Source organism: Phyllostomus hastatus, unplaced genomic scaffold (genome assembly GCF_019186645.2).
Source record: "Phyllostomus hastatus isolate PE091 unplaced genomic scaffold, TTU_PhHast_1.1 phas_scaffold_93, whole genome shotgun sequence".
Classification (NCBI taxonomy): Eukaryota; Metazoa; Chordata; class Mammalia; order Chiroptera; family Phyllostomidae; genus Phyllostomus; species Phyllostomus hastatus.
Window position 1 is genome coordinate 17817676 of NW_025334042.1, and position 14078 is coordinate 17831753.

Consider the following 14078-nt stretch of genomic DNA (forward strand, 5'->3'; position numbering starts at 1 on the left):
CTAGTGTGTGTAAAATAAAGGTGGTTGGTGATACCAAATACATTTGTTAGTTGTTGCTACACACTGATAAACATGAGTAATTAGAAGCCACCTCTTGCATCCTAGAGGTCACAATAGAATACTAATATTTCTAATACAGGTGAGTGTGTTTGTTTGGAAGCAGAGGAGCAGCTGGGAACAGCACCACAATCTTTTCTTTGAACATCAGACATTTTCCCTGATCTGACAAGCTGTTCATCCCTAGAATAAGGATCATCCCTGGATACCTAAAAGAGCTTGTGTGGTCTCATCCTTCCCCTGACCTCATCTATATAAACATAGTGACCCCTCCTCTGGACAAAGGTCTTAAGATCAAGACATCTAAAGTCAGTCAGCTAGGAAGTTATTTCTTGACCATGAATTCAATCTTTCTCCTGTCATTGAAGCTCGGCTCTCCTTGCATTGGCCTCCATGGAGATATACAGTGAGACACTCTCCTCTAATAAACCTTCAGAAATGGGAAGCCTGTCATAGGCTCCTTCCTCTCAAACAATTTTCTGGGTTTTCATAATCTTTATTCATCACTCTCCTTTGAATTTTAAAAAATAAACTTTTCTTTTTCAGAATAGTTTAATTATGAAGAAAAATCATAAAAACAGTATAGGAAGTTTTCATATATCCCAAACCCAGTTTCCCCTTATATTAATATCTTACATTAGGATGGCACACTAGTTATAATTAATGAAACAATATTGATACATTATTAACTAAGATCCACACTGTATTTGGATGTCCTTAGTTTTTACCTATTGCCCTTTTTCTGTTCCAGAATCCCATCCCAACTCCACATTACATTTAGTCATCAGACTTCCCTTATTTTTGAAGAGCACTTGTTACATATTTTGAAGTATGTCCCTCAGTTTGGATTTATGTTTGTCTCATGACCATATTGCAGTTATATTTTTTTTTGGTAGGAAGACCACAATGATAAAGTGCCATTTTCACTACACCACATCAAGGGAGGTTAATAGAATGATCTTTTTCACCCTTTCCATGATGTACTCTTTGAAAAGAAGTCACTATTCACAGTCCACAATTAAAGAATGGAGAGTATACTTCATCTCCTTTAGGGCAGAGCAGCTACATAAATTGTTTAAAAATATTCTGCACAGGATATTTGCCTGTATATATGTCTGTGTGTATGTATTCAATCATGTGCTTATATCAGTATGGAATCATGGATTTTTATTTTCTAACTGACACTGCTTCTCCTTTTTATCCATTTCATTAAAATCAAGAGCATTGATCTCATGTTCTACATGGGTACCTATAGCAAAGAAGACGGAAGTGGATAGGTAAAGGTAAAAGCCAATGGAAGGGACAGCAAGTTGGCTGAATCAGCTTACTTTGACACCAACTTTTACCAAGAACATGCTCATTTGTCTTTCTCTTCAACTTTCTTTTAAAAAAAATGACTATAGCAAAAGTTTAATTATCACTGTTTAGGATTTTTTTTTCAATGGATGTCATCTACTAGAATGCCTTCATTTTCTAACTGAAGCAGAAAATGACTTGCCCAAGTCTAGTTAAGCAGTAGAGCTGGAACTTGTGACATTCATTCTAGTTCTTATGGCAAGAGGATTCCTACATGCTTTTTGCTTCACAGAAACAGCTTTAAAAGAAAACATTTCATCCAGGTCTAATTGGTGGATTCCTACAAACTTGTGCTTCAAATTGGCTTTAATGCCATCTTGAGTTTCTCTAGAAATATGCAATTATTATTGCACTGGTCTTCTTTGGTGTGGAGGAACAGAGACTCAGTTTCTTTCCTCTATTTTCAAAACAGGAAAACTGAGGCATGAAAAAATGATCTATGTACAACCAATCTCACCAATTGTTGATAATAGATTTTTTTAAGAAAAGTTGCATCTATACAGGTCTGACTCATTTAAAAAAAGTCTCAATGTATGATCACTCTTTTTAAAAAATAAAAAAGAGGGAAATAAGGAGGGTTTGCTTTTGAAGAGAAATTTTACATTTTTTTTCTATATAGTAGTAATTTGAGTGAAAAAATAACTACACTTATTAGAAATATAACCTGGTTTACAAAATGTAGTTTTGCAAACCACTGTAACTTGGTTTACAATGAACTGGTGTAGGAATGGGAAGTATCTGAGTAGAGGGTTTACTTGAAGTTCACAGCAGAGGTGAGGCATTGCCATAGGGAAGTACCTCCTGGTTGCCAACAGGAATATGTTCTCCTGAAGAATCGCCAGCTTCCAGTTACTTTATACCTTTTAAAAACTAAATTTTCCCCCAGGAACTCAACAGGTTGTCTATTTCTCAGCTTTGAGTACAACACAAATCTGAGAGTAGAATCCAAACAATTGTTCATGTAAGCCCCCAGTGAGGCAGCAGCCTTCCCACAGAACAAATTATTGAGGAATTACCCAATTAGCTGCTTGGCTGCCTCCTTGAGCCCACATCAATATGCAGGCGGGACTATAGCCCCACAGTCCTCTCTTCTGGGAACTGGAAAAGAACCACCATGCTCAATTCCTTATCTTCTTTATTTTCAGCAGACATAAAGCGTTCACTGCACCTCTTTTCCCCACATCCCCCACACCCTAATGATTTGGCCAAGACCCAAAGAGGGGCAAGGAGCAAAATGACTAAATCTCCAGCTAAGACTGTAAGTTTAGAGTTGAATCCTGGCTAGTGATGTTAATTACACACATTAATTCCTTAAGGAGGCTTGGAGTGACTAGCTACTAAATCAGACCCATTTCAGGAATTAAAGCATTTTAGTGAGTATAACCTTTGCTAAGTAAGAAGGTTTATGCACTACAGAGTACAGAGTGCAAAGGATAAGGTAAAGACAGAACAACATAAGGTGCAAAAACTTTCTATGGAATGGAAAAACTCTTTCTCTAAGTAGAGGATCACATTACTTGGCATTGGCATTGGTATCATCAAAGGTGAGGATAAGACATAGTTGTGAAAAGTTAAAATAAGAAAGTAAAGGAATAGAAAAACTGATCTCACCATACATTTCTCTGCCTTCTTAGTCATCTGCTTAATTCAACCTAATATAAAATATAAATAGGGATTTCCTTTATCTTTCTCTGATTCAGTAAGAATATAAACAATTTTCCCTATAATATCTAAGAAAACTTCTCTGTTCTCCCACTCAGTCTGTGTGCCTAACATCTACATTACCATCAGATGTTAACATTTTCATTAATTAAATTTAATCAAATATGTCATGAATTAGTTTAAAGAATATGTCATGTAAAACTACAAAACTCAAGTCTGGGCTCTGCCACCCTTGGCTGTATAACTCTGGGCAAATAATAAGTGCAGAGTCTGTTTCCTTATCTGTACAATGGGGATGATAATACCCTTGCAATGGGTATTGTGAAGATCAAACTAAATCAAATTATGAAAGTAGCTTCCTGAACTGGAACTGGAACATAGTTGGATACAACTGCATATACCACAGTCCATAATGAGGGAACAGTGGGATTATGCTTTGGCAGAGGCACATCAAAGCACTAAGGGACCAGAGAAAGAGAGAGAGGTGCTGAAATTAAGAAAGGCTACCTTGTAGGGGTAACACTGATAATAACTTTGATTGGATAGACATTTGAAGATCTCAGGTAGTGAGAGTTTTGCAGAGGGAGGTAATCAAAAATTTTCAGACTTGAAATTTGGTATTTGGATATGCTTTCAGCTAATAGCACGTAAGAGATCTGACTGAGAAGAGATGTGCACAGCAGTGCAAATAGCCCAGAGAGACCTGAACTTTTTTCAGAGAAAAAATCAAACTTTTCTGTGGTTAAGCCTATACCCAACTCTGCTGATCAGTCAGGCCTTAACAATCCCTGAAAAAAAGGGACTGAAGTCTGTGGGAGGGGGGTGGAGACCTACAAAAGAAGATGGGGGTGGTGATATGAGCCATGGCTGTTGAGTATGTCAGCACCTGCCAGGGATACCCTGGGGACGCCAGGTCTGCCCTGCTAAGGCCCAGCTGCCACTGGGGTCCTCCTGACATCTGACAATATGAGGTTGAGAGGTCAGAAGGGAATAGGGCAGGCATGACAATGAGATTCCGATACTATAGAAAGAGAAACAATTGGGACAAGGCAGGAGAGAAGCCAAGTGTTTTGGAACTGTGCAGGACAGGGGAGGAGAAAAGCAAATGTGAGAATAAAATTAGAATGAGATTTTGGGGGGTGTCAGGGAATGAGGAAGAGAGAGTCTGTCCTTGATTATTCTGTTCAGAACAAAAGAGGTCAGGGTGGCCAAGGAACAGCTCCCTTGTTCCCGACCTCGGAGTTGGTCTGTCAGTAACACCAATCTGCTCTGCCACACGAGTCTGCTCTTATGTCTAGCTCAGTCATTTATTTTTCTGTCCATTCAATGGATATTTCTTTATTTATTTTTAATGTCTTATGCATTATTTTATTTTATTTTTAATTACTTTATTGTTGTTCAATTACAATTGTCTGCATTTTCCCCCCTCAGCCAATCCCACCCCACCCCAGCCAATCCTACCTCCCTCCCTTGCTTCCACCCTCCTCCTTGGTTTTGTCCATGTGTCTTTTACAGTAGTTCCTGAAAACCCTTAAACTGTTGCCATATATCAAGCTCTTTGCAAGGTACCAGGGACAAAAATCTATAATTGATGACCTAACAGTCTTCAGGGGAGACAGATTTAGGAACACAGTAGCACAGCAGAATGAACTAAATCCCCTAGTAGAGGTGGGAGTGAAATGTTTTGTGGGCGTGAACAAAGGAGCTGTTAGCTCACAGAGTAGGAGAACCTCACCCAGCTGGGATATGTGTGTGTTGGGAGCAGGATCAAAAAAAAAAGCTTCCCCGGGCAAGCGATATTTGAGCTACATCTGATATCTAAGTAGGGGTTTGGCAGCAAAAGGTCAAGGGAAGGCAGGGGAGATGAAAGGTCATTCTGTAAAGAGAAAAAGTTAATTAGGAATCAGTTTGGAAAACACTTGTCAAATAAGGCCTTGGAGTTTCCAGAGGCTTAGGCTGATGATAACAAAGGTAAGTTATTCTGGTGATTGCAAGGTTCAAGATAAAAATTCTAGTTCATGAACTACCTGGAGAACTGTTACCTCCCTTTGCAAAAAAAAATAGCATCTCTCTGGTCTCTGACCTGCCTCTGACACTTGCTTGTGTGTATAAAGGCACCATGGATCCTGGTAGAGGATTTCTTCAGTGATATATTTAGAAGGAAAGAAAATGTTCCTTTGTGTCCATTTATGTCTACTGACATCCAATGCAGCAAAAATGATGTGGACTAGACCTTTAGAGAAAAACAGTTAAAACCTTAAGTAAAGTGCAAAAAGTGAGCCACACAGGTTAAGACAAAGGATGGGGAGATGACGTCATGTAGGTGAAGAGCAGCTTGGTGGAGGTACAACTGACTGCAAAGAAAGAAAAGCAGTGATGCCGGAATGAGAAGAGCTGGAAGAGATGTCTTCTGTAACAGCATCCCTTTCCCTCTGATGCCTACACCTGGTACTTTCCTTAGATGCTGCCTAGAGTCCAGAGATGGAGATCACTTCCTTCTCAGATGAAGAATCTAAGATCCTGACAGTGACTGCCTAGAGTGCTCCGCTGTGATAAATTCTGAGAAATGTCCAGATTCAGTAGGAAAGAGAGTCATGCGGGTTTAATGGCATCTCTGTGGGCAGGAGGAAGGGAGGAAATAATGGCAATCACTTCATGGATTTTCCATCCCAGGGTGCAAACCCACAATGTTTAGATGGAAAAATAACTAATAACTGAAATCTAGAGAAACCTGTCTCTTTAGGGAGAGGGTAAAAAGCTGTATTATCCACTATGTAGCACCAAACCATACTAGGCTATTTAAATTTAAACTGTTCAGCTCTGTCATTTGATTGTTAGGTGACTCAGTAGAGCTGTTTCACCTTTCTGTGCCTCAGATTTCTGTGTGTTAATTACAGGCAATCCCAGCACTGATTGATTTCATACTGTTGTAGTGAGGATTACATTATTTCATATATGTAAAAAAAATGAAGAACATTGCCTGGCATCTGACTGTCATTCAACTAGTGTTGGCAATTATTATCACCATCATCATCATCATCATCATCACCCATGTTTATGCAGCAGTCTAAGAGCGGAAATGGCTTGAAAGGTCTTGACTCCCCAATCTAGCATTCTCTACTGATCCACCAGCCTGAGCATCATTCAACATTCAGAGCATCTTCTCCCTGCCACCCCACACATCTCCCTCTGGGCCCAGGCCCCTTCCTTCTGTTCAGTGAAATCTCCCAACCTGGGAACCCAGGGCATTGTCTCATGCTCTTCTCTCCCTCCCTTTTACTTTGCCTGATGCCCACTTTCCCTGGGAATCCAGGCTTCTAGGAACAGCTGCAGCTGCCATCCCTGCTTGCAGCTGCTGCTCAAACACAGGGCAGCATGGTTCAGCGGTGCTCCCCCTCAGGACTGATTTTTTTCATTTATCCTTGAAAATTGTGTTGGACTGTGCCAACTGTGGGCAGTGTCAGCTGCCCCCTGTCTGTCCTTGATGCTTCTGCTTAGGGACCCTTTGTATTCAGGCTCCAGCTGAGTCGCACACTCCAGACAACAGCCCAGTAATTCCTCCTGATGGTTTTAGTCATCATCCAATACTACTTTGTCCCTCAGGAGTCCCTTCTCTCATTCCTCTGCCTCTGCATTAGTCTTTCTTTGAACTAGCTCAGTGTGATGGCTGCATTCACCTGCATAGTAGGGAATGATGTCGATGAAGATGATGACAAAACTGCCAATTACTGAACACTAATAATGTGCCAGGTCTTGTAGTATGTGTATTATGTCAACCCTGTTAAATGTTACAAAAATCCTGCATGGTAATTATTGTCATCATTTTGCAGATGAAGATTTTGAAGTTCTACGGAGCTTCTGAAACTTGCCCAAAGTCAATGATTATATCTGGCAAACATAGCACTCACATAGAAGTTGCCAAACTCACAAGCTCAAGAGAAATCATGAGACCTCAATGGCTCTGTGAGCTAGAAAAAGTTATTCATCCACACCACCAGTAAACAATTTTTTATCTGTTGTACCTTGTCATTAAAGAAAATACCAGTGACCAAATGGAAACTTTCACGTTGCGGCATAAGTCTTCTGGTGAATGGGAAAATTTGGGAAACCTGTAGTCTTTGTTGTTCTCCAAAATAGATTATGGTGGTAATATTACTGTTACTCTGAAAATAGATAACCAGGGATTATACTCAAGAAGTTTTAGAGAGAAGCATGGTGGTGCCCAGTGTTTGTGCAGTAGGAATCAAGTCACGTGGCCCCTACGTGAGACACAACAGAGGCAGCACCTATCTATTTTCTAATGTGGACCGTAACTTCCCCCCACTGCCATGGAGCCCCCAGGCCCTCTGGGACAATATCTAAAAAGACTTGAGATACTCCACTTGAAGAAGTTGCATCCATACCCCTTTTATCTTGCCTTTGCTTTGTTCTTTTTGACTTCCTCTCATGGCTTCCTACTCTCTTCCTCCCTCCCTCCCTCTCAGCCTCACTCAGCCTCTGTTGGCTTTATTTTGTTTCTCTAGTGTTGTTTCCAAAACTCTACTTCTTTAACAACATATATTTGTCTCTGTATTTCACTCCTTATTGTTACAACTGACTTCTCTGGCTTTGTCTAAATAAAAATTTTTATAATTGAGTTTGTTACATTCAATAGCACCGTGAACACTGGGTAGACAAAACTTATGGAATGTTCATAGTTTTTGTTTTTATTCACACATATATTGGTGCAAAAAAAGTCACTCTGTCAATAATACAGCCCTAGATAAGAATCCTTATCACTTTCTTCTTATGAGTTGACTAGACAGGGACATTATCTGAATATCCTTGTGATCATCTATAAAATAGAAAAAAAAGTAATGTTTTCCTCCCAAAGTTATATGAGTCTTTGGGAATTAAAAAATTAACAACACAGTTCCCAGTACCTGTTTAAGGACCCTCAAAATATTAGTTTTACTTCCTTCTTACCACAAAGAAAGGACTGCACTGGGAGATGTTAATATAGCAAGGGGAAGAAACAACCTCTCTTCCAAGGAGCTTATAAACTAGTAGAGGAGGAGATGTAGATGGAGACTGTAACTTTATTTCAAGGGTCAATTACCATGATTCTCTAAACTGCCAAAGAAGGAGGCAATATTTAAATAAATATACAGAAAGAGGCAATAATGTAAATAAGATAAATATAAATAAATACATTTAAATAAAAAGGGGGCAATAATATTATAATATTGTTGTCATAGTAGATCAAGCTTTTGTCAAGGAGAAATTTTCACTAGGTTTTGAAGGATAAATACAATTCTGGTAAGAGAAGATGGGAGGAGAGTGCTCCAAGGAAAGGCAATGCCAGGAGCAAAGACAAGGGAGAAGTAATACAGGGAGGCCACACAAATGTATAGTTGAGGTGGCAAAGAAGAGTGAGGGGTGGGAGTGGGTGGCTTCTGATGAAAGTGAGAGGAGAATTGGTGGTGGATATATATACCTTGGAAAGATCACGTGGGTAGACAGATGTTAAATGTTAGGCTGGGAAGTTTGAACTTCATTCTGTAGTGGTTGGAGAACCAATGCAGGCTTTAACCAAAGAAGTGATAAGGTTATGGCTTTACTTTAAGATGGCTAGTCAGGATGGGTTTGTGGGAGGAAGGAGACATCAGGTGCAAAAAGATTGGAAGTTTGAAAGAACACTATTGTCTGAACCGAGACAAATAGATATTAAGGGCCTGAGCCAGGGCAATGGCAATGAAAATGAGAATGGAAGGGTGAAGAACATGAAACCAGGAAGGGTAACATGGTAATTTCATGGCTGTGCCGTTTTGATTTCTGTATCTCTGACTCCATAACCCTCTATATGTACCTTCCTGCAGCTCTGACTCTCACTCATTGTTTCTCTAAGTAACTGCCTGTGACTTTCTCTCCCTGTAGAAACTCATGCTGTGAGTCAGTGGCCCTTCTCAGATTATTTGCCAGCAGCTAGGAGGTCTATGTCTTTTCTCCCAGAGCTTTTGTTCAGGTGAGAAAACAGCTTGCCTGGGAGCTGCTTGGAGAAAAACAGACTACAGAACCTTCTTTTGAGCCTGGCCCATTAACCAAACTTCTCCCAGGCTTGTCTCCTTTGCTCTTCCTATACAAAATACTGCTGAATTCCCCTGGTCCTCCATCTGTTTGCATGTGTCCTAGATCTCCCTGGGCATGGATTAGGTAATTGTGCCATTCCCATCCGCATGCCCAGGGGTCTGGCAGGAGGGAAGCTGCTGGCTGGCAGCAGTGGGCTGAGCAGGAGCCAGGGGAGCGTCTGCTCCAGGAGTCTCTGAGCAGTTTGCGGCTATGCCTGATCCTCTGAGGGGCAGCCACATGCCTGTCTGCCCTGGATCTGCCTCGGTTCAGAGGTCAGCTCTCAAAGGACTGGAGAGCACAGGTCCAGACCAAGGAAGACACTTACCATTATCAGGCTGCCCACCCAGGTCCAGCCCATTGGGAAACATGAGACCCTGCCCCACTTTCTTCCTTCTTCTCTGCCTCCACCTCCTCTCTCCAAAGCCTAACCTTCTAGCTCAGTTATTAACATGGAATTAACGGAGGAAGAAACTCAGGAGATAGGCTTGCCAAAATTAAATGATCCAAAGAGTGTTTCCATTTGACTTCAGAGTACATTCAAATATATAAATATGTGTGTGTGTGTGCATGCATGTGTGTTCAATGTGTACCAACATGTATGCATTCAAATATATATACCTTTAAATATATGTGTGTATGTGTGTATGTATATGGAGAAACACACATATATATACATATAAATATGTGCCTTGGTGTATGTTTGTTTAAATATAGATATACTAATACTTGTATACACACATGCCAAAAATTAGGCACATAACTGATGTGGGTAAACAAGCTTCATATGAAATATTTTCCATCAGTAATCTACAACATGGATAATTAATATGAATAGCTGAGAACATGCTCTGTTTTTAATCAAGTAAACAATATAGTCAACATCTCCCTATTCCTTCCCACTTGGGGAGGAGGGGGAATTGCACATTTTTAGGAATAACACAATTTCTCAGTTTGGTCTTTGATAAGTTTATTTTTAGGTTGATGTAGGTTATGGGTCTTTCAGCTGCCAAACATGTTGTAGTTAATGTCTCTAGAATAAATTCATTGCCTAGAAAATTGCCTTCCACACTGATAACAAATGAAAGCACCAAATTCCTCAGGACAGCTAACTAGTAACTACAAAACCCTGCAAGTTGCCCCAACACCACTTAATTTTAATGACTTGTAGTATTTTTTTAAACTATTAGCTTTTACTCAATCATTATTCACTAATTTTTTTCTAAAATATGTGTGTCTTTCAGAGAAAATGGACATTGGCTGCTCATAAAACTATCAAAATATTAAAATGAGAGAAACTTCAGATGTCTAATGGCACAATGATCTCCTTTCATAGGTGAGAAGACAGGCACTCAGAGACTATCCATGACTCGCCATGTTCTCATATTTATTTACACATTCTGCATAGGTTTCTATAATATCTGGAACCTCCTTTGATGGTTTATTTTGAAGACTAACTCAATATTGAGCATTTGACTCTGTGACTTGTATCCGGTGTGGATGTCCAGTAAACAGCAATTCCCTTATCCTTTTCTTGAGTCCTTAGCTATTATTTTCTAAAATTTTCTTCAGTTCACAGTTGGTAAGTTAACCTACTTACTCACACACATATGAGGTATTGATCAAACACTTTATTTTTGTGTGTATGAAGAGAGCCATGATGGGATTCCTTTGATTTTTATGATCAACTAACTACTTCCATGGTTACTATGGATCTGCACCTAACCTTGGCCACAGTTTTTTTATTTAATCTTTATTGTATTTTTTCCCTTTACCACTTAGTCCCCTTATACTCCCCTCCCCCCTCAGCAATCACCACACTGTTGTCCAGGTCCATAAGTCCTTTTTATTTTTTGCTCAATCCTTCCACCCCCTAACTTCACCCCCTCCCCAGACCTGTCAGCCTGCTCTCTATCTATGAGTCTGTCCTCATTTTTCTTGTTAGTTCAGCTTGTTCATTAGATTTCACATATGTGTGAAATCATATGGTATTTCTCTTTCACTGACTGACTTATTTCACTTAGCATAATGTTCTCCACATCTATCCATACTGTCACAAAGGGTAAAAATTTTTTTTTTGGCAGAGCAGTATTCCATTGTGTAAAGGTCCCATAGTTGCTCTATCCACTCCTCTACTGATGGACACTTGGGCTGCTTCCATATCTTGGTGATTGTAAATAAAACTTCAATGAACATAGAGGTATTTATGTTCTTTCAGATTAGTGCTTTGGTTTCCTTCAGATATATCATTGACCACAATTTTTTTGCTTTGTTTAATATTTGCAGTAATTAATTTTAGCAGTTTTAGCAAAGCAGCTAACACTTTGAGGGATTAATTAATTCAACTGAGGTTATTTAACCAGTGACTTATCTAGAATTGTCAGAATAATCTATTAGCATCATCCAGAAATGTGTTTCACTTAACCACAAATAAAACAGAATTTTACTTATCTAAAACAAACAAACAAAATAACCTTGTAACCAGATAATCTCTGACTTAACCTTTACCTAATTGCCTGACCTAGCTAATCTCTGAGTATCAGTTTCCTCCTCTGCTAAGCAGTATCTATACTTGAACTACTTGCCTCATATTTCTGTCAATATTGAAAGATAACTGTGTAAAAATGCTTTATTAATTTATAATCTGCCAGACTATAAACCCACAAAGCATGGTCATATATTCATTTCTGTTTTTCAGCACTTGGCCTAGTGCCTGGCCCATAGGAAATGCTCAATAACTATTTGTAAAATGGAATTGAAGTACATAGTACTGTATATTTGCAAGACAATAATATTCTTTTTCCATGAAGTCTTAGGCCAGATGACAGCAAAGAACTGCCACAAGGCTCCTTTCAGTTCTCTACCAATTTCCAAAAAAAATTAAAATGCAGGAAATCCTCAAATTCAGGAAATTTGAGGATTTCTGTTTAAAATGTTATGATGATGAGTTAGAAAATAGCATATTTGTTTGCAAATGTTTGATGTGCTGGTTCAAAAATTCAGATTTGGGTGTCAGCTCAGTCAATGATTTATACTGTATAAATCTGAGCATCTGCTCTGCCCTCCTCCATTTCATCATGTGTTCCAACCTACTCCCAATAATAGCAGTAACAATAATAACCGTAAATTGCCCTCGGGCCAGAACCTGAGATAAACTCTTCTGACATTATCACCCCTTTTAATTCTCATATTGACTTCATGAATCTGGTGGAATTTTTATGCCCTTTGCAGACAGAAGAGAACTAGAACATAGAGATGTGTCTGGGATGACTCAGCCAGTCAGTGTTAAACCCAGGTCTGCCTGGTTCAACCCTCTTAACTAAAAACTCCATGGACTCCCTAAGCCTGCTGCAGTACCATCAACGCTCCCCCAGACATTTGTTGGAGCAAGAGAAAGTTAGCATGAATGTAATTAAAGAATAATAAATAGTAACATGATGATAATAATTACCATTTATTAAATACTTTCTATGAACGCATTATCTTATTAATTATCTTATTAATTAATCATAATAATCCTATTAGGAAACTGTTGCTATTGTTGCTATTTTAAATTGGAAACAACTGAGGCTTTGCATTGTTAATCAACTTAACAAGTTATTTAATCATAAAGTTACATGACCAAAACACAATTTATTTTATATCATAAAGCCAGTGCTTATAATTAAAGCACTAAACTATAACCCAAAGTTACATAGATAAGAAAAATAATCTTGAAGATAGGATGCTCCTATGTTAATAAAAAAATTTTATTTTCATAGCTCTAATTCCCTGTTAAACCTTTTTTCCTCAAAAATTCTAAAGATATGTGAGATGACAGCAGTGAAATAGACTTAGGCCTTCTCAATGATAGACACTTTCAAGTAATAGAGCACTCATCTGTGACCTAGCCTTCATCTACATAGCCTACACAGGCAGCACGTGACAGAAAGTCAAGCTTTTGTCAAAAGAGAATCTTCTCTCAGATTCTACTCCAGAGCTTGGGTAGCGGCCAGCTTGGGTCATAGAGGGGACAGGGTTTCACACATAAAGGACAATTTGAGGGGTGTCAAAAAGTACTCGTAATTCCACCAGCTCTGGACATTTGAAAATATGACATCTTTATGTAACTACCAGGCAAACAACCACTGAGAATCATTTCAAACCTTTTGAATAAATCAACTAGTTCAAATCATGCCTCCACCATTTACTAGCAATGTGAGCTTGAACAGGTTACTCTACACCTTAGCTTCCTAATTTATAAAATGAGAATAATAATAGTGTCTCCTTTTAGAGATGGTTTTAGGATTGAATGAATTAATACATGTAAATCACTTAGAAGCATAACAGTACAGAGCATCTGATAACTGCTAGATGTGATTGTTCTTATCTGTAAGTTTATCTTTATCCCCCTGTAATATTCTTTGCAAAGTAAAAATCCTCTTAATAAGGGTCAAGTAATGTGTGGACATGATTATTCATTATTATGAATGACAGGAAAAATCTAAGTTATATAATTTAATTTTATAAATTATGGTATTTTAACATGGAATGCTAACCAGCCAAAACAAATAGTTATGGGTTCTGGGCAAATGGAGGAAAGGAGAGAATGACTTACTCTGTATTTTTTGTTTCTTAAATACTTTTTAAAGATTTTATTTATTTATTTTTAGAAAGAGTGGAAGGGAGGGAGAGAGAATGAGAGAAACATCAATGAGTGGTTGCGTCTCACACACCCCCACTGGGACCTGCCCCAGGCGTGTACCCTGGCTGGGAATCGAATGAGCAACCCTTTAGTTTGCAGGCTGGCACTCAATCCACTGAGTCACACCAACCAGAGCTGTTTCTTAAATATTTTAAGCCAAATCCCTCCCTTGATTAACCAAGTCTTTTTATTAAACTTTATTTTTATCATCATC